Source organism: Aquarana catesbeiana, linkage group LG05 (genome assembly GCF_042186555.1).
Source record: "Aquarana catesbeiana isolate 2022-GZ linkage group LG05, ASM4218655v1, whole genome shotgun sequence".
Taxonomy (NCBI): Eukaryota; Metazoa; Chordata; class Amphibia; order Anura; family Ranidae; genus Aquarana; species Aquarana catesbeiana.
Window position 1 is genome coordinate 120217142 of NC_133328.1, and position 27531 is coordinate 120244672.

The 27531-nt window shown below is 43.2% G+C and overlaps 1 protein-coding gene across 2 annotated transcripts in view; it reads right to left on the minus strand.

Annotated features, from left to right (window-relative positions):
• Positions 1-27531, minus strand: part of OSBPL3 (oxysterol binding protein like 3) — a 320546-nt gene that overhangs the window by 185519 nt on the left and 107496 nt on the right. The window contains exon 3 of one of the 2 annotated variants that reach the window (XM_073630126.1): positions 6549-6677. The exons of the other annotated variant lie outside the window; for it this stretch is intronic. The gene's annotated coding sequence lies outside the window, so the exon portion shown is untranslated. The remainder of the gene's footprint in view (positions 1-6548; positions 6678-27531) is intronic. 2 annotated transcript variants of the gene reach the window in all.

Below are 27531 nucleotides of genomic sequence, written 5' to 3' on the forward strand. Positions count from 1 at the left end.
GACCAGTTAAGACGACTCTCATAAGGAACCATTGATTTCTGACATGTCAGACCAGTGTAAACAGGCCCTTAAACTTTTCCAACCTGAAAACAAAAAATGAAGAGTGAGCAGCTATAAATTCTAGGACACTTACCTGTCCAGGGATCCACCGCTGTCCTCACCTGAGTGGGCTCTTTGGCTGTCTTTGGGAAGCCGGCTGTGACTGCTTGCAAGTATGTACTACTGAAGTGGGGGGTATTAAACCTGTTGCTTTTGCTCTGAATATCGTTAGTAGAAGAATGATCCCCACACCCACCATTTCTTTCTGCACCCGGTCCCCAAAGTGGAGTGGCCACTGACTGAAGGGAAAGTGAGCATGTGTGGCTGGGGACGGGGGGACGACAGTTATGTTAATCTATTGCTTCGCCCTGCATGGGCAATGTGGAGGTTAAATTTAATGTTAAATCCATAGAAAACTGATATTTCAGTTCTGCACGGACACCTGTGGGTTAACTAATCCACCATCTTCTTCTATCTCTTGGGACAGTAGTGTTCATTATAGATTCTGCTATTAGCAAATTCTCTTGAGCTTTTGATGAGAATAATTGCCTAGCTATGACAAACACTTACACCAGAATTAGTAACTAAATGAGAGAGCCGGGATCTAAATGAATTATATAGACTTTTTGGCAAGATTTGTGTTTCCCATATACTCGGTTGAAAACATAGTTACATAGTCACGTTGAAAAATGACACAAGTCCATCTGGTTCAACCATAAGAATAAATAAATAAATAAATAAATAAATAAATAAAATTAAAAATATCATACAATCCCATATACCCAATCCTATACCCACAGTTGATCCAGAGGATGGCGAAAAAACTCCCAGATAAGCAGGATCCAATTTGCTACAGCAGGGGAAAAAATTCCTTCCTGATCCCAGAGAGGCAATTGGATTTTCCCTGGATCAACTTTACCTATAAATGTTAGTACCCAGTTATATTATGTACATTTAGGAAAGAATCCAGGCCTTTCTTAAAGCAATCTACTGAGCTGGCCAGAATCACCTCTGGAGGGAGTCTATTCCACATTTTCACAGCTCTTACTGTGAAGAAACCTTTCCGTATTTGGAGATAAAATCTCTTTTCCTCTAGGCGTAAAGTTTGCCCCCTTGTCCTCAGTGTTGACCGTAAAGTGAATAACTCAACACCAAGTTCACTATATGGACCCCTTATATAATTATACTTGGTGATCATATCCCCCCTTAATCTCCTCTTCTCAAGAGGGAATAGATTCAGTTCCTCTCATCTTTCCTCATAGCTGAGCTCCTCCATGCCTATTATCAGTTTGGTTGTCCTTCTCTGCACTTTTTCCAGTTCCCTGATATCCTTTTTGAGAACTGGTGCCCAAAACTGAACTGCATATTCCAGATGAGGCCTTCCTAATGATTTGTACAGGGGCAAAATGATATCTCTCTCTCTGGAGTCCATACCTCTCTTAATGCAAAAAAGGACTTTGCTCGCTTTGGAAACCACAGCTTGGCATTGCATGCCAACACAGTTTCATTTTAATTCCTGTAAAAGAACCAAAGCAAAGTATTATGCTCAAGGTCAGAGATTACTGTACAGAACACAAAGCAGACAATGAAATAGAACTGTGGACAATAACATTGTAAAAAAAAGGAAATTCATGAATTAAAACAGAAGTATGGCTAAACCTTTATCGGTACTTCTCTTCTGGGGTCACAAGAGTACATTTTCTAATCATCCTCGTGACCTACAATCAGCTGATAGCAGGCTATTGCAGAGCTGGGCCAATATCGGGAAGAATCACGAATGGATTCTCAGTATCCACCCGGTTGCCTGATTTTCAGCGGGCTCCACCTTCAAGGGCGCATCTGAAAGCTGGGGCCAGCCACGCCTGCTCCTTTTTCTTCACTTTTCATGTACCTTTAACCACTCCGGAAGGTTTTACCCACTTCCAGATCAGGCCATTTTTTGCGATATGGCACTGCGCCATTTTAACTGACAATTGCGCGGGCGTACGGCGCTGTACCCAAATACAATTTATGTCCTTTTCCGCACAAATACAGCTTTCTTTTGGTGGTATTTGATTGCCTCTGTGCTTTATATTTTTTGCGCTTTAAACAAAAAAGGAGCGACAATTTAGAAAAAAAAAAAAACTAAAATTTTTTACTTTCTGCTATAATACATATCCAAAAAAAAAATAAATAAAAAATTGTCTTCATCAATTTAGGCCAATATGTATACTTCTACATATTTTTGGTAAAAAAAAAATCCCTATAAAGCATATATTGATTTGGTTTGATTGATTGGTTTGTGCAAAAGTTATAGCGTTTACATACTACGGGGATAGATTTGGGGACTTTCACTAATTTTTTACTGGTAATGGCGGCGATCTGCGATTTTCAGCGGGACTGCGACATTGCATTGGACAAATCTGACACTGAGTGACACTTTTTGGGGACCAGTGACACCAATACAGTGATCAGTGCTATAAAAATGCACTGATTACTGTATAAATGGCACTGGCAGGGAAGGGGTTAACACCAGGGGCGATCAAAAGGGTTAAATGTTTCCTAGGGAGGTGCTTACTAACCGTGTGGGGCAGTGTCACACTGAAGGAAAAGAGAGATCCGTAATTCAGCTTAGCTGAATCACAAGCTCTCTCTTTCCCTTCCTGACAGATCCACCGTTTGCCTTGTTTACACAGGCAGACGGCTTATCCATCTCTCCTGTGAACGATCGGTGGGTTGCGGCAGCCATCGCAGCCGCCGGACCCGTTGATTGGCTTCTACTGTGTCCAAGCACAGCAGGAGTGGCGTGCGCCCTCTAAAACGTGTGCACGAAATCACGTACATGTATGTGATTTTGCGCAGTCAGGCCGCCCTGCCGCAGTAAATGTAAGCGGGGCGGTTCAGAAGCAGTTAATCAATGCAAAATCCTAATCACTCTGTGCCAGACACAATTGGCACATTATTAGCTGTATCTAAGCCAACAAGAAAACATGGAGAGTAAAACAGGACGATGAAACCCACGATCTCCACTGATGTTTGGGAGTCTCAAATCGTTTGCCTTCAATTTGTGTCAAATGGCCTGCACAATTAAGAGGCACCATTAGCGAAAACAACAGATGTACTGGATGCAAGTTACAAATCATACTCTGCACAGTATTACTTAGTAGACTTTCATGTGGTGTCCCAGACTGATACATTTCCTCACCAACCATCTGTTCCAAATACAATGTAGCATATTCTTATTTTTCCCAATTTAAAGCAGAGCTTCACTCTCTCAATCAACATCGACTATTTTTAATCCTCATGCTGCCAGCATTAATAAATAGATAAAAAGTATATCATATTTACTTGTTTTAACCACTTGAAGTGGTTGTAAACCCTTACAATCCAGTTTTTACTACAGGTAAGCCTATAATTAGGCATACCTGTAGCTACCCCGGATTTCATCTAAACCTGCACGGTTTAGGACAGGGATATGCAATTAGCGGACCTCCAGCTGTTGTAGAACTACAAGTCCCATGAGGCATAGCAAGACTCTGACAGCCACAAGTATGACATTCAGAGGCAGAAGCATGATGGGACTTGTAGTTTTGCAACAGCTGGAGATCCGCTAATTGCCTGATGAAGGAGCATGCATGCTCCGAACACGTGCACGCCCCCAGCGTCACTGAAACCCGGAAAATACAACTACGAACAGACGATCTACGCTGTGCCTGTCTCAACCCAGCCTGTGACACTGGTTACCACCGGCGCCGCCAGACGGGACATAGAGACAAGTGTAACACACTCCAGCACATAGGATCGCCCCCTGTGGAGCCCTGCTGCCCACCACACAGCCTACCCGGACGGATTTTTTACATGATGTGCCTGTTTCTACCTTACTCTGAGTAAGTGCATTTGAACTTGTAATAAAATGTTTATGCTTCAGTACTGCACTTAGGTTGGCGCTGCTTTTTTTTCTTTTTTTTTTTTTTCTTTTTTAGATCCGCTAATTGCATATCCCTGGTTTAGGAGATATCCCCTGTATCTGCATGTGCGATGTCATCAGCACATGCGCTCTGAAGAAATGGCACGTACGTGCTGTTTGCTTCAGTGAGTGAGCGGTTACTGGTGGCTCCCGCGCACAGAGCGCTCTGCGCAGGAGTGACGTCATCGTGGCTCCAGCCAATCACAGAGCTGGAGCCGCAATACCCGGAAGTAACTCCAGGGAGAACGGTCGCTGGCCAGTGCTGTGTACGGGCACCACAGCGAAGGCTTCGATCTCAGGTGAGTATTACATAATGAGCTAGTATGCTATGCATACTAGCTCATTATGCCTTTGTCTTGCAGGTCTTTTTTTTTTTTTTTTTTTTGTGGGTTTATAACCACTTTAAAGTGGATGTAAACCCACTGTCATCATTTTCAATCTAATAACATAGGGTATATCTGTAAGGATATACATGTCTCCTGCATGTATCCTTATCTTTTTTTACTCACCCCCTCAGCTGTCCTGAGCCCCGCAATATTGCCGAATTTGTGGGCATGTGTGTTTTTCGGCGCTCGGTGGGCGGAGTCGTGACGTCAGAGGACTCCTCCGCCCACCTCTACACTCCCCTGGCCAGCAAGCTTTACGAGGACGAGCCTCGCGCCTGTGGAGAGAAAAGTGCACACACATAGGTGTGCGCATCCTATTGCATTAGGGTGTGCACCCCAAAGCTCAAGCACACATGCATGCGTGTGTATGTATGTATGTATGTATGTGTATGTACTGACTACATTGTGCTTAGCTTCTCCTGGTAGGAACCTTCTGTTGTAAAGTCAAATAAGGCACGCTGGGGAAGGGGGCTGGGCAGTGTCTTTACCATTGGCCATGGAGGCAGCAGAGACATGGAACAACTGTAGCCTCTGGCTTTTTACAGACACTACATGGTTGGCAACCCTGGTGATTAGGGTGTGCCCAGGCACACCTGGCACACCCCCTGCGCATGCCTATGTGCACACAGGAGTGACAGAGCGCGTTCTCTGAAGCAGAGCGCGCTCATGTTACTCCTGCGCACGTGCACAACAATAAACAAGAGAAGGATTATCAAGAGCTGCGCCAAAGAGGCAGAGAGGCAGAAGAAAGGAGTGGGAGGGAATTAAAAAATAATGCATGTCTCTTAGGCTAGTGCACGAGATATGTAAATCACCTGTCACTCACAGCAAGGGGGAGGATTTGACAAAGTTTTTCTCTGTTTGTCAAGTTTTATCTCACTGAACAATAAAAGTGGAGGATTGCTCAGAGCTGGATTAACTCTGTGGCAAGACTGGGCTCAAATGATAGGAAATCTTATACTCTATATTATGACATAAAAAAAATAAATAAAACATTTTCGGGTTTATATCCACTTTAAGGACCGAGCCTCATTCTGAGATTTGTGGTTTAAAACAGTTTTTTTTTTGCTAGAAAATTACTTAGAACCCCCAAACATTATACATTTTTTTTCTAACACCCTAGAGAATAAAATGGTGGTCATTGCAATACTTTCTGTCACACCGTATTTGCGCAGTGGTCTTACGCCGAGTAAATTGATAGCCAACATGTCACGCTTCAAAATTGCACCCGCTCGTGGAATGGCGACAAACCCTTTACCCTTAAAAATCTCCATAGGCGACATTTTAAAAATTCTACAGGTTGCATGTTTTGAGCTACAGAGGAGGTCTAGGGCTAGAATTATTGCTCTCACTCTACTGATCGTGGCGATACCTCACATGTGTGGTTTGAACACCATTTTCATATGCGGGCGCTACTCACATATACATTTGCTTCTGCATGCAAGCTCATCGGGACTGGGTGCGTTTATCTTTTTTTTTTTTTTTTTTACCTTTTATTTTTTTACACTTTTTTTTTTTTTTTTTTTAAAGAACAAAGTGTCACTTTTATTCCTGGTACAAGGAATGTAAACATCCCTTGTAATAGAAAAAAAGCATGACAGGACCTCTTAAATATGATATCTGGGGTAAAAAAGACCTCAGATCTCACATTTACACTAAAATGCAATAAAAAAAAACAACAATTACCATTCGGCAATTTAAAAAAAAAGTATAACAAAAATCAGGGGGTGGCTGTAGAACAGGTATAATTTCTGCCATGGCTGCAAAACAGCATTGCAACCATCGCATTTTAGCAAAAATGTCACTTGATATTTTTTTTGCAGGGAGGACCGTCAGGTAGGCTGTACTGGGCCTCGTGATTTCTAACAGCAGCCCTGCCGCTGACACCTGCCTGCCATCCGATAAGATACGTTCATCATCTGTCCAGCCGATCGGATCAGATGAAAATGGACAGGCTGTCTGTTTTCATCTGATCTCCCCATAGAGAACAGCGGGGTTCTGAGAGATCCCTCCCTGCACAGTAAGCGGAGACTGAGCTGTCATCCGCTGGCTCAGTGGGGATCAACGGAGCGATCTCTCACTGAGCTTGCGGAGTCCATCCAGCGGATCCGCCCCATGTGAACACAGCCTAAGGTTGCTGGATGTGAGCAGACGCATTGAATCCACACAAGACTCACCGCCATGTTTGATTGGTTGCCATACAATTCAGCACTTTGAACTCTTTGCACGGACTGCATGAACCCAGAGAAGACCGCACTCACAAAACTCTTCCGTTAGTCTCACTGAGAAATAATTCGTAACATTTCCTTTGAGAAAAAAAAAAAGCTGCCGTTTAGTCATAACAGTCTGCCACACTGATATTCTATACGTCTCCTTTGATAGAAAAGAAAGTGACTGTACAGTAATTCATGAATAGTACAACACGTATCGTTCCCCTGACAGTCCACACCTTTCCAGGAAATGCACAGGAAAAAAAAAAAAAAAAATGTTTAAATGCAATGTCTAAGAGAGAAACTCACCTTCTGTAAGCAGTATCTGTGGCCACTATAGGATATGACTCTACACCAACTTCTAGGTTGTTGCCTAGCAACATGTAAATGTAAAAAAGTATACACCCCGCATACATTGTAACGTATGACTGCAGGCATGTTATTACATTCCATTGACAACGCAAGACTTCCTGGATTTCTGCCTTCTTTTTCACAGTGACATATAACCAACAAAACAAATGCTAACAGCTAAAATAATAAAAAGATTATTGGCCTAAGCCCATATTCATATCAAGCTTTTTGTGAACGCACAATAAATTCCGGCGAGCATGTGCATGTTTTTTTAGCTTTAGGTGTTAACTGCACATTTTGCCCCATTTAAGGAATTACTAAACTCACAACAGTGAAATCAGTCTGTATATGCAGTAAAGCATGCTTGTAATACTGTGGAACCTAAGCGGTTATTCCTCTGCATTGTGTAAAAAGGCTGTTTGATCCTGTCTTCTCTAAACCTCCGTTTCTTCCACTGTCCCCAATCCATCTCCTGATAGTACAGAGCCTTTGGAGTCACACTGCACATGCTCAGTTTGGTGTGTACAGCTAGAGAGTTTTTTCTTCTTTCTTGGGAAGGCACATGTGATAAGAACAGGGCCAATCAGCATTGTCCAGACAGAGGGTCAGGGGTTATGCAGCCTCATGAGACAGTCAGGGTAGAATGAAAACTCCTGCTACAAGCTTAAGCCCCCGTTTACATTGAAATCATCTGAAATAGCACAATTTCAAAGCCGCATGTCAGTGCGACTTTAGCTGAGACTTTTAAGACACCTGTGCGGCTTCATACACAGATGTCTATTTAAGTCACACACCCGAAATTGCCAAACGTAGTGCTACTTTTTCAAAACGACGCGGCACCGCAAAGTCGGCGCCACGCTGATTTGAACAGTGCCATTGCTGGGAATAGGGTGCGACTTGTGATGCAATTTAACCTGTCAAATCACATGACAAGTCGCCCCAATGTGAACGGGGGCTTAACCAGACACTGATAGAAGTCAAAGGACTACTATTTACTGCTAATGAGAAAAGGTATTAAGCAATTTATATTTACTAAAATAATTGAGTTTCCATGTTCTGTGTACTGTGGGAGACCAGATATAGTGATTGGAGGGTCCTAGTAACACTTTAATGCATGTTTTTTTGTGTGGAAAACACACATTTTTTTTGCTGTGTTTGGGGTGTCATTAAAAAGGAATGGCAATGCAAGCACAACATTTTTTTTTTGTGCGCTCCTTAAAACACACACAAAAGGGGCTAAGGCCTTATTCATACAGATGGTACGATCAGGTCTTCCTGTCAGTTTCTTAGGTGAACTTAAGACTGGGTTCACACCTTTGATGGATGAGGCTCGCAGCAGGGGTCTGGTGCGTCCCTGTTCTCCGTTCCAGGGACGAATCAGGGCAGAATTTTTGCCTGAATTTGGCCCTGAAATGGAGCCAAAGATGCTCAGCAGCCGCAACGGAGATACATGAACCGGCTACATAGAGAGCCAGTCACAATCTCCTGTCATGCGGATTAGATGCGGGGAAACCCGCATCCAATTCACATAGGTTTGAACCCAGCCTAAAGCAGAACTAAAAGCACTGATAACTCTGTTCCAACGGTCGGGCTCCCGCAAGGTCCCTTGCTAGAGCCAGCCTTTCTTCGGCAGCTTCTTCTGGGTAACGGTCTTCTCCTGCAGGAGTGCAGTCATCCCGGCACATAGTGAGTATCCCAGAGTGTAAACTGAGCTGTGCATGTGCAGCGCAGTGTACATTCTACAGGGGTTTGTGATTGCAGAAGAGCCATTGCATGTCTCTTCTGAAAAAAAAAAAAAACTGCCTGTTTTTAATTGTTAATTTTTGTCTTTATTTCCACTTTAATCGCAGACTCCATGTTAGTCTAGGGGCAAGTGGATGTAAACAACATGCGTCCTTCCAGGTCCTATAAAAAAGGAAAAGTTCTGTATCCTTGTAGATTTTTCCAGACCTAAACATGATGAATCGGAGGTAGTCTGACAGGAAGAGAGAATGAACTACCATGGCACTCCACAGCGCCCTGGTAGTTCATTGAAAACTACAAGCCGACAGCTGCAAAGGCTGCCGGACCTTGTCGTTTTCCATTCACAGGACACAGAGAATTGAGTGACGCAGCCCGGGTGGGTATAGTCCTGCTCGGCCATGTTTTTTTAAAAAATTGTAAAAGCTAAGGGGCGGGGGCCGATTCTTTCATAAAATGTTACATGTTACACCCTGAATACGGCTGTAAAATGTAACACGTTACGAAAGGTAAACTTATCCTTGAGCCCAGGTTCACAATGATGCGATTTGGCATGCAATTTGACATGTCAAATCGCATGCCAAACTGGCAGTAATGGCACCTCCTGAATTTGTGCGACGCCGCAACGATTTCCAAAAGTAGTTTCTGTACTACTTTTGGCGACTTTGAGTGCGATTTGTATAGACATCTTTACAGCAACCCGCACAGATGTCTCTGAAATCGCCCCCGAAGTCAGGACTGAAATGCGGGAATTAAATTGTGCGAGTTCAGCTGAACTTGCACGACTTCAATCCCGCTGTCAGTATGAACCTGGGCTTAAAGCAGAGGCACTAGTGGGTGTTGCATAGTATTTGCGCAGAAATTTTTTTAAAGTGAAATTTTTTGGGAAGAAATACACTCTTTTGAATTATAATACAAAAAAACAATACAGAACCCATTTTTGGTAAAATATAAAAGATGATGTTACGCTGAGTAAATACCAAACATGTCACGCTTTAAAATTGGAAACAACAAACGATGTACATTTTACTATCTATAGGCGACACTTTAAAAACCTTTACAGGTTACCACTTTAGATTTACACAGGAGGTCTGGTGCTAGAATTGCTACCCATGATCTGGCGTTCGCGGTGATACCTCATATGTGTGGGACAATTGATATTTGCGCCCGTGTGGGACAGACACGTGCGTTCGCCTTTGCGTGTGTGTGTGTGCACAAAGAGATGGGGCACTTAAAAAAAAAATTTGAGTTATTTATTTATTTCATTATTTTTACACTATTGCTACAAATTTTTTTAAAAATCCCTTTCATTGTTATCACAAGGAATGTAAACGACTCTTGCGACAGGTACACTTTATCTATAAGACCCCAGATCCCTCCTCTGCCCTTAAAAGCATTTGATCACATCTAGATCAATGTGAGCAAAGGCTTTTCATTTTAAAAATGGAGCTGTTTACATTCCGGTAAACTGGAAGTGAGGTAAAGTCATGGCTTCCAGTTCCCTAGATCACAGAGACAAACAGAGCGGTTCCAGTATTTGTTTGCCTCTATGATCAGCCAGCGAAAGTGCCAGCTGGTTGATCAGGTGTCCCAGGGGGACGGGACAGCCCGATTAAAGGGGTTGTAAACCCTCACGATTTTTCACCTTAATGCATTCTTTGCATTAAGGTGAAAATCCTTTTGTACTGCAGCACCCCCCCAGACCCCCCCCCCCTCCCTTTTTCTTACCTGAAACTGATCATTCCAGTGACAGGGACAAGCACAGTAGCTCCAGCCGCTGTCTCGGGTCCTCGTTGGATAGACTGATAGCAGCAGGAGCCATTGGTGTCAATCAAATGCAGTGACATGGGAGCCGGGGGAGGGGGGGCGAGTCCTACGGTCTCTGTCAATGGACGCAGCAGCAGGACTCAAGAGCACACCCTCACAAGTGTCCCCAGGGAATGTGGGTCTCCGAGGGGGCACTCGAGAAGAGGAGGAACTTGGAACGCTGTGAGGGGAAACCAGAGAAAGGAGGACTGGGGCCGCTCTGTGCAAAACCCTTGCACAGAAGAGGTAAGTATGATATGTTTGTTATTTTTAAAAACAAAAAAACAGGCTTTACAATCTCTTTAAGCCGCGGGACCCTCCCACTGCTTGTAAAAGCAATCCAGCGGCTAGTTGGCAGCTAGGATTGCTTTCACAAGAGAGACGACCATCGGCTCTAAAGAAACAGTATTGGGAGGATGCCCTGCAGCTGCAGATATCATCCTGGTGTAAACACTTGAAGTCCAGCGACAGACCGGTACGTCGCTGGTCTTCAAGTGGTTAAGGGAGGAGCACCAACAGACTGATGACCCATTGGCCATACCAAAGTTATGAATAATTTTCGGCATGTCAAGTACCTCATCCAGCTTCCACCAACATTGCCTACGCATTTACGAAACTGTATAACTGTGATTTGAATATCAGAGTGTAAGCCCCTTAGAGGGCAAGAACGGATGTGAATGGTTCAATGTCCTTCCTAAGAGCTGGGAAATAGGTCAACCCTTTATAACAGATTACAATAAAAAAACATTTAGCACTGCCAGCAATGTGAATTTCCTGGTGTTTTTGGAAATGCAATGACCAGCATGCTATGGCTGTTTTAAAGGCATAAAAAGTATATAAAAATTATAAAATGCATGAGTTCTTATTTCTAGTGTGATACAAAATCAACAAAATATTTTTGTGGTGACAGGTACTCTTTTAAACTACCAGGGAATGTATATGTAAATCAGATCTAGACAGCTTTTGTGACAAAATGGGGTCAGAGTGGAAGGTCAGACTAATTACTGACCCCATATTGAAGCTGGACACCAACTGTCTACAACCTACAAGTTAATTACACCCAGAAAAAACATCGTCACTGCTCATACAGCAGGTAAATAATGCAGCCCATGCTGAGTAATGAAGAGGAGCTTTTTGTTCTTGTTCTGTCAGCCTAAAATAGGTGAAAGATCAGCGTCAGAGTCTTGTTATTCAGGAGATCTCCTCCTGCATTGAAGCACTTAGCAACCCAATGAATCATTAAATCCAATTAACACTTTCTTGATTACAAGGTGCTGAGTTAACACTGTTCTATCCCACAGCAACCAACTACAATTCACATTCCTGATGACAGACCAATAGAAAATGGATTCTGATGTCACTTTTCTCATTTCTTTTTACTGAATAGGCTCCAATCTGTTATATACCGTGAAGTTTGTAAATGATGGCATGCTGCTTGCACATTCTTGGAAGCAACATATAAAATGTCCAGCGCTCAGGCTATTGTTGGAAAACAAAATACAACAAGTATAAAAGATATAAAAGTTTATGGTTTTTAATGAACCAATAATGAGCCAGTGGTTAGCAATAGTCCAAAGTAACAATATTTACTGCAAAAGAACCAGGTTCAGAGGCTCTGTTTAAAAACAAAAAAGCACACGATAAAAACTATTCAAAAATTACAGACTCTTGGTGATGTTGTAAGTGATCAAATAGACATCAAAAAGGTGACAGAGGTGAATAGTTTTTATCGTGTGCTTTTTTGTTTTTAAACAGAGCCTCTGAACCTGGTTCTTTTGCAGTAAATATTGTTACTTTGGACTATTGCTAACCACTGGCTCATTATTGGTTCATTAAAAACCATAAACTTTTATACTTGTTGTATTTTGTTTTCCAACAATAGCCTGAGCGCTGGACATTTTATATGTTGCTTCCTGGTATGATCTGTTTTCACCAATTACAGTTTGTCTAGCAGCACGGGATATTACTATTATGTTTATTGTAGTTTCTAGTTTCCTGTTTCATCCCTGTATATGCATTAATAATTTTTGAATGGATGGTACAGGCTATACATCTATTTTATATGTTTGTTACATTCTCTGGGTGACCTACCACTGGCGCTAGGTTACTCTTCTCTGTGTTTTTTGCACATTCTTAGCAGAGACGGATAGCTGCTCTATAGCATCAAACACAAAATCACGTCAGTTTATTCCCTTTAACCACATGCCGACCAGTGCACGACGATGTATGTTGGCACAATGGCACGGCTGGGCAAATGGGCGTACAGTTACATCCCCCTTAAATCGCTGCATTGTGGGCGTGGGCGCCGCGTACTCCGTGACCACGGACTTGATGTTCACCGGGGGCCCGCAATCGTGTCACTGAGTCGCAGTCGCAGAACGGGGAGATGCCTATGTAAACAACGCATTTCCCTGTTCTGCCTAGTGATAAGACAGGGATCTACTGCTCCCTGTCATCGGGAGCAGTGATCGCTGTCATGTCAGTGGTAGCCCCCCCCACAGTTAGAATCACTCCCTAGGACACACTTAACCCCTTGATCGCCCCCTAGTGTTTAACCCTTTCCCTTCCAGTGTCATTTACACAGTAATCAGTACATTTTTATAGCACTGATCGCTGTATAAATGACAATGGTCCCAAAATAGCGTCAAAAGTGTCGGATGTGTCCGCCATAATGACGCAGTCACGATAAAAATGGCAGATCGCCGCCATTACTAATAAAAAAAAAAAAATAATAAAAATGCCATAAATCTATCCTCTATTTTGTAGACGCTATAACTTTTGCGCAAACCAATCAATACACGCTTATTGCGATTTTCTTTTACCAAAAATATGTAGAAGAATCGGCCTAAACTGAGAAAAAATTAGCTTTTTGTTTTTTAAAAAAAAAAAATTATAGCAAAAAGTACAAAATATTGAGTTTTTTCAAAATTGTCGCTCTTTTTTTGTTTATAGCGCAAAAAATAAAAAACGCAGAAGGGAATGGGAAAAAAAGGACGTCAATTTTGGGTGCAGCGTTGCACGACAGCGCAATTGTCAGTTAAATCAACGCAGTGCCGAAACGCAAAAAAATGGCCCGGTTATTCAGCAGCCAAATCTTCCGGGGCTGAAGTAAAAAGTACTGGTCCTGAGAGCCTTCTTTCAAATTACTAGAATTATCAGTACATAGCTAGAACATACAGTACTTTTCTTTTTTGTTAAAAAAATGCCATTTTAACTTTATAGCTACTTTATCTTGAGTAGAGACTAGCGATTCTCTCCTTTTCGAAGTCAGAATCAAATTTGTTTGCGGTCCCCATACTCCTAACATTGCACATTTACATATAAAATAATGGCACTATAGTTGGCACATAGGTAAACGTAAAGTGGTAGTAAAGGCCGCTTTGTGATTTTTACCTACAGGTAAGCCTATAATAAAGCTTACCTGTAGGTAAAATGAATATCTCCTAAACGTGCACCGTTTAGGAGACATTCACCCTGGATGCAGCCACTGACGTCAGCGGTGCATGCACTCTGAAGGTCCAGCATACTGTGCCGGACCTTCAGAGCTTCTTGCTGTGAACCCGAGGGCTGTGATGTCATCGAGTCTTCAGCCACTCACAGCACTGGAGCCCCGCTAACCCAGAAGAAAGGCCGGGGGAAGATTTCATCCCTCTCAGCGGTGACAGCGTGCCTTTGTTCTAAGGCAAGTATTTCATACTAGCACATTATTGCCATTGTCTCCTGCTGCTGTGTGAGCCAATGAGAGAGAGACTCGGGAGAGCAACTGCTCTCATGCACATTGCTGGATTGAAATGGGGCTCAGGTAAGTATAAGGGGAGGCTAGGAAAGGGCGGCACCCAGAAGGTTTTTTACCTGAATTCACAGAATGTAAGAGTAAGGCTAGACATGCATTGTCAGATTTCTCTTGTTTAGCGAAGAAATCAATTAATTCCCAATCCAAAATAAACACTGTGGATGGAGGAATCTCCGGTGCCGGCTATAGTGAGACAGCCACAGCACCTGCGGCTGCCTAAATACCCCAATGGTGACTACATCTGTTTATATATAATCACTGTTCAGTGGATTTTTCCTCCCACATTGAATTGCAATCTGCGTGGGGGGTTCTTTAGTGTGAGAACAGTAAGGATGTGGAACTCCCTTCCACAATTGGTGGTGTCAGCAAGAAGTGTCAATAGTTAAAAAAAAAAAAAAAAAAATGGACATCTTAGCTAACGTAATATACAGGGATATGGGAAATATTATTGACAAACACACACTTACACAGGTTGAACTGGATGAACTGGTGTCTTTATTCAGCCTTACTATGTAACCGATTTCTGTCAAGCTAGGTGGTGCAGACAGGGACCGCAGTTTGAATTCTGTGTAAATCAGCAGAAAATCGGACAAAATTTGAGCTGTGTATGGTTAACTTCAGAGGACACAGGTATACGCTCCATGTGTGATTACATGCATCATTGATTTGTGAAAGCTTCCTGCCTGTAGCTGATCAGAAACACCTGGCCACACCTGCTGCAGGAATACACCGATCTGGGCAGTGTACACTGTACAGCCTTAATTAGCTCTGTGCATGAGCCCCAAGGTAATGGTTTTGCACAGAGCAGCCCTGATCCTCCTTTTCTCAGGTCCCACCGATGCTTCTGGTTCCTCCTCTTCTGCGTATGCCACCATAGGAAGCCACACACACAGCGCAGCTTGCCCCCCCCCGTCATCACTGGATTTGATTGGCAGCAGTAGGAGCCAATGGCTACCGCTGCTTTCACTGGGTTCAGTGAGGGGGAGAGAGCAGTGTCAGTGCCCTCAGTGCACAGTATTGGATGAAGATTGGCTCAGTTAAGTATTTGGGGGGGCTGACAAAAAAAAAAAAGTATTTTACCTTAATGCAGAGAATACATTAAGGTAAAAAAAAAAACCCTCAGCCTTTACAACCACTTTAATTTGGGATATTGATTTAAACACAGGTTTACCCTAAAGTATATGTAAAGTGGTGAGATCGAGGCTTATAGGGTTCAACTCCACTTTTGTGGTAAAAAAATATAACAAATAAAAAAAATTGAATATATAATTGCTATACAAGCCATATTGTAATTGAAGTGACTATAAAGTTTTGTTTTTTTCTATAAAAATAACAAACATGTTATACTTACCTCCTCTGTGCAGTGGCTTTGCACTGAGCAGCCCAGATCCTCCTCTTCTCAGGTCCTTCTTCGCTGCTCCTGGCCCCTCCCACCTGTCAAGTGCCCCCACAGAAAGCAGCTTTCTATGGGGGCACCTGAGCCAAGTCACAGCTCCCTATGTCCATTCAGACACAGAGCCGCGGCCCGTCCCCTCTCTCTCCTAAATGGCTGACTGACTTTGATTGACAGCAGCAGGAGCCAATGGCTCGGATAGCCAAGACACTCATGGACATCGCTGGACAGAGATGGGGCTCAGGTAGGTATTAAGGGAGTTGAGGCGGGCTGCTGTACACAGAGGTCTTTTTATCTTAAAGAGGAACTGCAGTCTGCTCACATAATTTGTAATAAAAATATCTTTGCCATTCTGAAGCTTCCCTCCAACCACTTTGCATATTGTTTTATATATACTGTGATTCTGTACTTGCCAAATATGCTGCAGAAATCTCCCTCCACTGAGTCTGGCTGTTCACTCCCTCGATTTACACAGACACACAGAGGCACACCTCCAGCCCTGCAGTTCTCATTGGCCCTCTTATGACTCATCTTCCCTCCCTTCCTGGCAAACGCTCATGAGAGTGAGAGAGAAAGCTGTGTATGATGTCATAAGCCTAGGCTTTTTACCAGACAAGAAACAGGAAGTGGGCTGTATAAGGTATTTACTGGCAGAAAAAATGTTTTACTATCCAAAGTTAAAACAAGGGCAGATGATTTAATAGATGGAAAGTTGAAAAAATTACTAAAGGTCCGTTTTAATGCATAGAATATTAAGATAAAAAACTTCGGACTTTACAACCCATTTAAGCGTTGTGAAAAAATACCTTTCCTTTTCAATCTACAACGCTGTAATTTTCTTTAAAATTGGTATACAGAACTTCCCCAGCAATGTAATTTCCTGCTTTTGTAATTGGCCTACTGATTTCCCCAGAAGTCTGCAAGGGCAGAAAGTTTATCTTAATTCTATGTATTAGGATAAAAACGCCTTCTGTGTGCAGCAGCCTCCCCATCACCCCCTAATACTTACCTGAGCCCCATCTCTGTCCAGTGATGTCCACAAATCCCTCGGCCATTCGGGACTCTCCCTCCTGATTGGCTGAGACACAGCAGCGGTGCCATTGGCTCCCGCGGCTGTCAATCAAAGTCAGTTAGCCAATCAGGAGAGAGAGGGGGCGGGCCGACCAACGGCTCCATGTCTGACTGGACACACGGAGCTGCAGCTCTGGTGCCCCCATAGCAAGCTACTTGCTGTGGGGGCACTCGACAGGAAGGAGGGGCCAGGAGCATTGAAGAGGGACCCAAGAAGAGGAGGATCCGGGCTGCCCTGTGCAAAACCACTGCACAGAGGAGGTAAGTATAACATGATGTTTATTTAAAAAATAACAAGACTTTACAATCACTTTAAGATACAAGTCAAATCTTAGGTATCCTCTGCAACAAAAATCTAATTTTTGCTGAGATACTCCCAAAGGGTTAATCACTTCTAAAGGGATGCAGACCCTGCACCTTTCCTTATTAGGAAATTGCAAGTGCATCAGCTGATTAATAATGTAAAATTCACTCCCATTCAGATTCACTCTGCACACAACAAACAGCTTGTTCTTCAGAGCAGAAAAAGGTAGGAATCTGCAACAAAGTTTTTTTTTCAAATCCTTACACAATGATCACTCAGAGGGGATTGTTTTTTCCTCAACAAATACAAGTTACATAGTTACATAGTAGGTGAGGTTGAAATAAGACACAAGTCCATCAAGTCCAATCTATGTGTGTGATTATGTGTCAGTATTACATTACATATCCCTGTATATTGCGGTCATTCAGGTGATTATCTAATAGTTTCTTGAAGCTATCAATGCTCCCCGCTGAGACCACCGCCTGTGGAAGGGAATTCCACATCCTTGCCGCTCTTACAGTAAAGAACCCTCTACATAGTTTAAGGTTAAACCTCTTTTCTTCTAATTGTAATGAGTGGCCACGAGTCTTATTAAACTCTCTTCTGCGAAAAAGTTTTATCCCTATTGTGGGGTCACCAGTACAGTATTTGTAAATTGAAATCATATCCCCTCTCAAGCGTCTCTTCTCCAGAGAGAATAAGTTCAGTGCTCGCAACCTTTCCTCATAACTAAGATCCTCCAGACCCTTTATTAGCTTTGTTGCCCTTCTTTGTACTCGCTCCATTTCCAGTACGTCCCTCCTGAGGACTGGTGCCCAGAACTGGACAGCATACTCCAGGTGCGGGCGGACCAGAGTCTTGTAGAGCGGGAGAATTATCGTTTTATCTCTGCAGTTGATCCCCCTTTTAATGCATGCCAATATTCTGTTTGCTTTATTAGCAGCAGCTTGGCATTGCATGCCATTGCTGAGCCTATCATCCACTAGGACCCCCAGGTCCTTTTCCATCCTAGATTCCCCCAGAGGTTCTCCCCCCAGTGTATAGATTGCATTCATATTTTTGCCACCCAAATGCATTATTTTACATTTTTCTACATTGAACCTCATTTGCCATGTAGTTGCCCACCCCATTAATTTGTTCAGGTCTTTTTGCAAGATTTCCACATCCTGCGGAGAAGTTATTGCCCTGCTTAGCTTAGTATCGTCTGCAAATACAGAGATTGAACTGTTTATCCCATCCTCCAGGTCCTTTATGAACAAATTAAATAGGATTGGTCCCAGCACAGAACCCTGGGGAACCCCACTACCCACCCCTGACCATTCTGAGTACTCCCCATTTATTACCACCCTCTGAACACGCCCTTGTAGTCAGTTTTCAATCCATGTACTCACCCTATGGTCCATGCCAACGCACCTTTTTTTGTACAGTAAACGTTTATGGGGAACTGTGTCAAATGCTTTTGCAAAATCCAGATACACCACGTCTACGGGCCTTCCTTTATCTAGATGGCAACTCACCTCCTCATAGAAGGTTAATAGATTGGTTTGGCAAAAACGATTCTTCATGAATCCATGCTGATTACTGCTAATGATATCATTCTTATTACTAAAATCTTGTATATAGTCCCTTATCATCCCCTCCAAGAGTTTACATACTATTGATGTTAGGCTAACTGGTCTGTAATTCCCAGGGATGTTTTTTGGGCCCTTTTTAAATATTGGTGCTACATTGGCTTTTCTCCAATCAGCTGGTACCATTCCAGTCAATAGACTGTCTGTAAAAATTAGGAACAACGGTCTGGCAATCACCTGACTGAGTTCCCTAAGTACCCTCGGATGCAAGCCATCTGGTCCCTGTGATTTATTAATGTTAAGTTTCTCAAGTCTAATTTTAATTCCGTCCTCTGTTAACCATGTAGGTGCTTCCTGTGTTGTGTCATGAGGATAAACACTGCAGTTTTGGTTACTGAAGCCCCCCGATTCACTCGTGAAGACTGAGGAGAAGAATAAATTCAATACCTTTGCCATCTCCCCATCCTTTGTAACCAGATGTCCTTCCTCATTCTTTATGGGGCTTTATGGAAGTTATTCTTTAAGAGCAAGCAACAATACACAAATTTAAAAATAAAGGGAGATCAGTGGTATAAACTAATCATCTCTTGCATCTGAGATGCTTATCTCAGCTGCTGAAGTAGTCTCAGTGTTTGGCCACTGCTGGTGACCGTGCTGACGGCTCTCAGTCTAGAAATGCCATGAAGCTTTGCATCATGCAGCACTGCGGGAGGCATCCTGAAGTCCCAGTAAGGGCGAGAGGATCAATGCTACCAGGGCATTAGCAGCCTGTGGTTCAGTGGCGGCCCATCCATTAATGGCGCCCCCCCCAGTGGCGGCCCATCCATTAATGGCGCTCCCCCCAGCCCAATCCATGCGTCCAGCCTCATAATCTACATTCAGGACACCGGATGCATGGATTCCAATGGGGGGGGGTGTTTTAAGTGCTTGATTACAGCCAGAGACTCTAATAGGCTATAAAATAGTGTGGGCTTGGGGCGTAGAGCACTACGATTTGAGCCCCCCCCCCCCCCCCAGTTGTGTGACCATAGCGAATGATGGTTGCCCCCCCCCCCACACACACAAAAAAAAAATCCCACCAGTCGCCACGGCTGTGGTTAGTGTTAGCAGTATGCAGGAAGAGGCAGAAAGGTCAAGATACTAGCAGGATCACCAGGTTATTATTTGCATGTACTAAAGAAAAAGGAGAGAAAGAAAAGCATGGCATTGGATTTAACTGACCATAGGACCAATTCAAGTTTTAGGTTTACATATATCTTAACAGGTATCTTCCATACATGCTGCTGGAACATACTAAGGTTTGTATGCCATTACCTTATATATGTCAGCTGCCCATTTTTGTGAATAAATTACTTTTTTAGGTTTATACTGTAGTGTAGTAATTTCCCTGACAATCTTGTATTTGTTTTTTTTTTTAAATTCAATCATTTTTATTTGTATTCGTACAAAATACATCTCAGTGTACAGTATTCTTACAGTGACATATTCCCAATCAACCAAACCATCACTCTTGAATGTACATCAGAATCCCGTATCAATAGTGCTCTATTAATTTTTTATTACTTTATCCCTTACCCATATTCCTCCCCCTCCCCTCGACCCCCCCCCCCTCTCCCACCCCCACCCACCCTCCCCCCTTCCCATCATTACCGCACTTATTAACATTCCTGTTCATACGGGCGTTATCTCTATGTTCCATTATAGCGGATATCCCACTTCCTCCAGCCAAGGTTTCCAAAGTTTTTTAAATGTTTTTAGGTTCCTCCTTTTTATATATACTGCCTTTTCCTTCCACATTGTTTCAGTCACTGTTTTACACCACTCCTCTTGCCGTGGAGGGGTTCTTGCCTGCCATCTTTGAGCGATTAACTTTCTTGCCTGAAAGAGACATCTCTGAACTATTGTAATTTTGCAGATTCCTATATCCATGTCCTCCCCTACTCCCAAGATACATAATTTCGGGTCCATTTTAAGTTCTAGGGAGAATACTTTATTTAAAGTTTCTATAATCTCTGACCAATACCGGAATAATTTCGGGCACTTCCATAGCATATGTAACAAGTCCCCTTCATCTTGACATCTAGGGCAATTGACATCCATTCTCCTCCCAAACTCAAATAACTTTTTAGGGGTGTAATATGTCCTATGGAGTACCATTAATTGTGAAATCTTTTGGGCAGGGGAGATCGACACCCGATGTCCCCCCGCTAGTATCTCCCTCCACTGCCCATCTGAAAACACGCCCAGCTCATTCTCCCATTTCCCTCTACTTTTAAGTTTTTCCGGGGCCTCTATGCTGTTTTTACAGATGTGTGGGTATATTTCAGCTATAAACCCCCGTTGGTCCTCCTGGTCACCCAGTTTCTGAAGCACAATGGAGTCGTTCCAGTCGGGACCCTGGTCCCCAAACTGTGTTTTAAGGGCATGTTTAACTTGTATATAATTATATAATGAGCTATCTGGTATATCAAATTCTTTTTTTAATGCGGAAAAGGGTTTAAGTAAGGTTTGATTATATAGCTGAGCTAATTTCTCTATTCCTCTTTTTTCCCATATTTTAATTGTTCCTATTTCTTGTAGTTCTTGTAGATTCTTATTATTCCACAAGGGAGTGTGTTTGATCCAACCTCTCGTTCCCAACAGTGCTTTGACATTTCTCCAAACTTTTTTTATCAATTTAACCGTAGGGGTTTTATATACAAAAGAGTTTGCTTCCAAAGTCTCTATCACTGTCCTATGGGGGGCACCCGTAATCGTCAATCTCTCATTGCTATTTTTCCCCAAGTGCTGTAACTGGGCTGCCAAGAAATAACTACGGGGATGCGGTACTGCCATCCCTCCTTCCCGCGTGGGTAGTTGTAAGGTCTGCAATCTTATCCTAGGGGATCCCCCTTTCCATATAAGGTCTCTAAATATTGTTTCTATTTTATCAAACCACTTCCTACTTATCCATATTGGTGAGTTCTGCATTATATACAACAATTGGGGGAGCCATAGCATTTTAATTAAATTGCACCTCCCCGCCGTTGATAGCGGGAGGCCTTTCCATATTTCAATCTTATCTTTAAATTTTTTTAACAGCGGGGCTAAGTTATTATCTAAGTAACTCTCTGGGTCCTTAGTTATCTTAATACCTAGATATTTTGTTAGCGTTTTTGTTTCTAACTTGTTATTACTTGAGGGGGTGTCTATACTATCAGGGTCTAATGGCAACAAAACTGATTTTTCCCAGTTTATGGATAATCCCGATATTTTCCCAAACTTTGAAAATATATCCATTACTTGATTCAGAGATCCCTCTGTGTCTCCCATGAATATGAGGACGTCGTCCGCATACAATGAGATCCGCTCCTCGCCATCCCCCCTCTGGAACCCCACTATTTTCCTATCTTGCCTTATTGTCGTAGCCAGTGGCTCCATAGCTAGGGCAAAAATCATGGGAGACAAAGGGCATCCCTGCCTCGATCCCCTCTCCAGTTTAAACCCAGTCGAATAATCATTATTGACTTTTACTTTTGCATTTGGTTCATTATACAGAATTTTAACCCAGTTGGTAAATGAGGGACCAAAACCGTACTCTTTTAATACCCTCCAGACATATTCCCATTCTACGCTGTTGAATGCTTTTACCACGTCCAACAGAAGCATTGCTCTCGAGCCTCTGTTTACCGTGGGGATCTGCAAGTTCAACGAACTCTCCTGATATTCATGCTGGTTGTTCGATGGGGTATAAATCCCGTCTGGTCCGGGGGAACTATTTTATGAATCACTTTCTTCACTCTGGTAGCTAAAATTTTTGCTAAGATTTTTACATCTGCACAGAGCAATGATATAGGTCTATATGACCCAGGGTCTAGGGCAGTGGTTCTCAACTCCAGTCCTCAGGACCCACCAACAGACCAGATTTTAAGTATTACCTTGGGGAGATACATACTAGAATACTGCAATCACTGAGCAGCAAATGATGTCACCTGTGATGTATTTCAGTTATCTTGCAAACCTGGCCTGTTGGTGGGCCCTGAGGACCGGAGTTGAGAACCACTGGTCTAGGGGATCTTTCCTCTCTTTATGCACTACTATTATTGTGGCTTCTGTCATTGAAGTGGGTAACCTCCCTTGCTCTTTTGCCCAGTTGAAAACGCCCAAAAGTTCCTGAAGTAGTACCTCCCCATACTGTTTGTATATCTCGACTGGGAGGCCATCGGGACCTGGTGATTTATGATTGGCCATTTCTGATACTGCCATTTTAATCTCTTCTATAGTAATTGGTCTTTCCAATTAATCAACATCCATCTCCTCCAGTGTTGGTATGTCTATGTCTTGAAAAAATTTATCCATTTCCCCCTCATCCCTGGTCCCACTAGATTTATATAACCTCTTGTAGTATTGTTTAAATGTTTCCGTAATCATTTCCAATTGAGATGTTGTCTCACCTGCCAAGGTCTTAATGACCGGGACCACGGATGGGGGGGAGCCGGACCTAACTATTTGGGCCAGTATCTTTCCTACTTTTTCCCCTTCTCCGTACATGACTTGTTTCTGGAATGCCCTTTTATTTTCTACTTTCCTAATTATTATATCTTTATACCTTTGTTGTTTATTTTCCCACTCTCTCTGTTTTTCAGGGGAAGGTTCATTTGTGTACTCTCTTTCAGCAGCCATTAGTTCCCTCTTAAACCGCTCCTCCCAATCCCGGGACGTTTTTTTAATTTTTGACACCTTCTGTATGAGTAGGCCCCTTAAGTATGCCTTCAGTGTATCCCACAGCACCCCCCTTGATGTGGTGCCCGAGTTAAACTTTATGAATTCTTTCAATTCTACTATTACCCCCTCCTGGTTCTCTATTACTTCCAGCCAAGCTGGGTTCAACTTCCATGTTCTATAGGTTTTCTTATGACCCGGGTTTATCGAGATTATGAGTGGAGAGTGGTCCGATACCCCTCTAGGGTGATAATTTATGTTATTTATTTTTTGTGATGCTAAGCCATTACCTAGAACTAAGTCTATCCTTGACAGCGAAGCACAGGAGCTCGAGTAGCACGAGAACTGCTGAACCCTCGGGTTCCGTATTCTCCACATGTCAAGCAACCCTGCTTCTTGAAGGAATTGTTTCAACCGGTTTTCCTGCTTTCGTTGACTCTGTTTCCCCCCAGGGAATCTATCTATTTTATTGTCCAAAACCATGTTGAAGTCCCCGACAATTATAACTGGCAATTCAGCCTTGTCAGTTATAAATTCCATAAGATTGTACATAATATCCAGTTTAAACGGGGGCGGGATATATAAATTAGCCAGTACACATTCCAGATTCTCCATTACACAGTGCAGGAGCACATACCGCCCCTCATCGTCTATCCTGCACTGTCTGCAAGTGAACGCTACCCCACTACTAATCAAAGTTGATACCCCTCTAGAGTAGGAGGTATATGTAGAGTGGAACTGCTGTTGATATCTCTTATTCCATAAGTTATTTTTTGTATCTTTTGTCAGGTGTGTCTCTTGCAGACAGGCAATTTCGACTTTGAGTGTATCTAAACCATCGTATACGGCTGCTCGTTTAGCAGGGGAACCCAATCCTCTAACATTCCATGATCCAATGTTCAGGACCATGATTTATTACTTGTGTTTATGAACAGGAGATTTTAAGTTAAGGGGAAAAGGCAGTAATTGAGGCGAGCATGACATCAGCAGACAGAAAAGAAGTAGAGAGAAAAGGAAGAAAAGAAAAAAAAAAAAAAAAAAAAAGAAAAAAGGAGAACTACCACCCCACCACTAGGTCCTCTCCCTGACGCTTTACATTCCCAACTAACTGGAGTGCTTATCTCTGCTGAAAAGAGGGGTTTTTCCCCATCCCACAGCCTTTTTATTTTAGTGACTTCAAGTCTTAAGGACCTATGTATAATACACCTAACGTACATATTTGTCCATAACTGTTTATAATTTACTAGTGTATTCAGTGCAACCTTGTGGAAAGACATAATTGTTTTTCTTTTTTAAAGTGCAAGCGTGCCCTTTTTGTATCTTCATATTATAATCGTTACCCTCCTCTTCCCACCTCCCCCATCCCTCCCCTCCCCCCCCACACCACTCTAGGTCCCCCTTGTAGGCTTTTTTAATGACCATCACCCACTCCTCTACCCCTGCTCTTCTTACCCTCCATCCTCCTCCCCTCCCCCCACCCCCCCTGCCTATCTTCCGTCCCTCACCCATACAAAACCCTATCTTGTTTTACAACAACCCTGTGAGTCCCCCCACCCCACACATATAAAATCATATCTTTTTTATATTCTTTCCTTCCTCATTTACATTTACAGCCCCCGTTTATTTCGGCAAAAGCTGATCTTTCTTTTCTTCCAACCATGCCCGCGCTCTCTCCGGGGATTCAAAGATCTGGCTTCCCCCCAGCGCATTTACCCGAAGCCTGGCGGGGTAAAGGAGAGCATACGTGATGTCATACATTTGCAGGCTACGCTTGATACCCAGAAATTCCATCCTGCGCTTCTGCAATTCAGGTGAAAAGTCAGGGTACATTGATATTTTGGCTCCATTATAATACAAATTCCCCCTTTCCCTAGCCATTCGGAAAAGGGTCACCTTATCCTTATAGTTTAAAAACTTCAATAACAACGCTCTTGGTGGGCTACCCTGAGCAGGGGGTCTAAATGGAACTCTATGTGCCCTTTCAATGGAGAACTGCTGTGAAAAAGTTTCTTTCCCAAAAGTCTCAATTAGCCATTTTTCCGCGAAGCCTGCCGGGTCCGAACCCTCGCTCTTCTCTGAGAGCCCAACTATCCTCACATTGTCTCTCCTGAGTCTATTTTCAATTTCGTCGAATTTTTCCATGAGCCTTTTTATCTGATCTTTCTGTGCTTTTAACTCTTGTTTCATTGGGTCTAAGTCGTCTTCCAGCCGGCTTATTCTCCCTTCTGTTTCTGTCACTCTTTCTGCCATTTTCTTTAAATCTTGGCTTACATGGGCTAGTTCCTCCCTCATATCTTTCATTTGATCCGCCATATTGCTCAGAGATTGTTTGCATGCATTAACTGCAGTAAGGATTTCCTTAAGGGTTGGTTCACCTTCCGTTGCATGTGTCTGGGTATTACTTGTTTCTATTGTTTTCCCCACCATACTCGCACCTTTGTTTGGGAGGTTCCTTGTTGTGGTACTATTTGGGAGTGTGTTCATCTGGCCCAGGCTCTTCCTGTCTGACGCTGTTTTGCTTTGTACCTGCTGACCCCCTTTCGTTGGTGTATGGTCTGTTATATTAACCAGTTTCTCTAATTTTGCAGTTGCCGCCACCGCAGCTGCCGTTGCCCCTGCCACCACTGACACACCACCTTTATCTTTGTCTTTTTCTTTCTCTTTGGCTGATCGCAGAGACTGGGACCCCATAGCTTCCATGTTTGTCTGCTCATCTCCCTTCCTTCTTGTCGACATTTTTAACCCCTCCGGCCACAACTGATTTGTAGTGTTTAACTTGCTACAACAGTGCGTGAGGGGGCCGGGAGTCAGTATAGTCAGAATAGTCAGTATAGTCAATATAGGAAAATAACTTGTATAGCGGGGGAGCTTTTAGGAATATTTCCAGCTTTCCAACGTTTCGGCTGGTATAGCTCTGAGTTTAAAACTTCTAAATATAGTATACCACTGTATGAGCTGATGTATTACAATGTGCCACAGCCACTTTTCCTATCATCAGCAGGTCCCGCAAGTTCTATGATTTATTTAAGCTTTTTTCCCAAGAGTTGAAGCATAAGGGGCGTCTATTATAATAGATAGCAGCTCATCCTTCAGTCCCACTTCACATTTTAGGTTTCCACTCACCCCTCCAAAGATTCGCCCTCCAGCTGGATGGATGGATCCCTCCTCGGAATACACAGGGTCAGAGTCTTCTCAACCCGTCTGTTGTCCCGTTATCCCGTTCAACATTCAGCTCAGCTTTCCTCCCAATGCCACTTACAACGGCCTCAGCGATCCCTGCTGACACCTTGTGAGTGTCTCAGCTGTTTCCGTGTGTCGCGGCTTTACTTCCGGGTCTCCACAGCTCCAGCTCCAGCGGTACCTGACAAGCGGCCGGAGGATCCGGCGATATTGGGGGAGAGAGCGCCCTGGTTTCTTAGGGGAGAAGGCACCACTTCAGGTAGGAACACCCGGCACGAGCCTGCATATCACCGACCCACAGACGCATCAGCTGGTTTCAGGCGATAGTAGGTAGCATGTAGTGGGTTACCGGTGGCAGGTAGTGAATCCGCATAGCTGCCAGAGGAAGCCTTGAAGTTTACCAAGCTGTAGGTGGGGTGAGGAGAGCACTCACGCCGCTCCTCACTGACTCACTCCTCCATCCACATCCGGTCCCGCCTCACAATTTTCAATTAGAAAGCTCTTTGTATTTGTTCTCAGCTGCTAGGAGATGTTCTTAGCGGCCCCCCCTTGTGAGATGGGGGTACGTGTTGCATGTCTCAGTACTGCCATAGGATCACCAGCTATGGGGGACAGGAATTGTACTGACCTAATGTAATACTGATCAAAAAAATCTGGACTTAATGGAGAATAATATAAGTAAACACTGCTCTGAGCTGTATTTAACAAATCCCAGATTGGATGAGGTAGTTATGCAATCTACTGGCCATTAATTCATTAAATATCAAATGGCTCTGTGCAACGCCAATGCAAATGCCACAATAAAATGTAGAGGAGATGAACAGGCTTTATGGCTTTATGCATCAGGCTGGGATGAAGAAAATCAAGTGTCAACAGCAGCAGTCTGAGTCAGTGTATGCTCTCTGAGACTTCAGAAGTCAAGCACTCGACGTTTAATGTACACGGGACGTTTTACAACCTCTCCTGAATGATTTCACTTGACAGATCATAACCGACGTTTAAAAACATCAGTTTTGCCGCGGTTAGCCGCATTTGCGTTT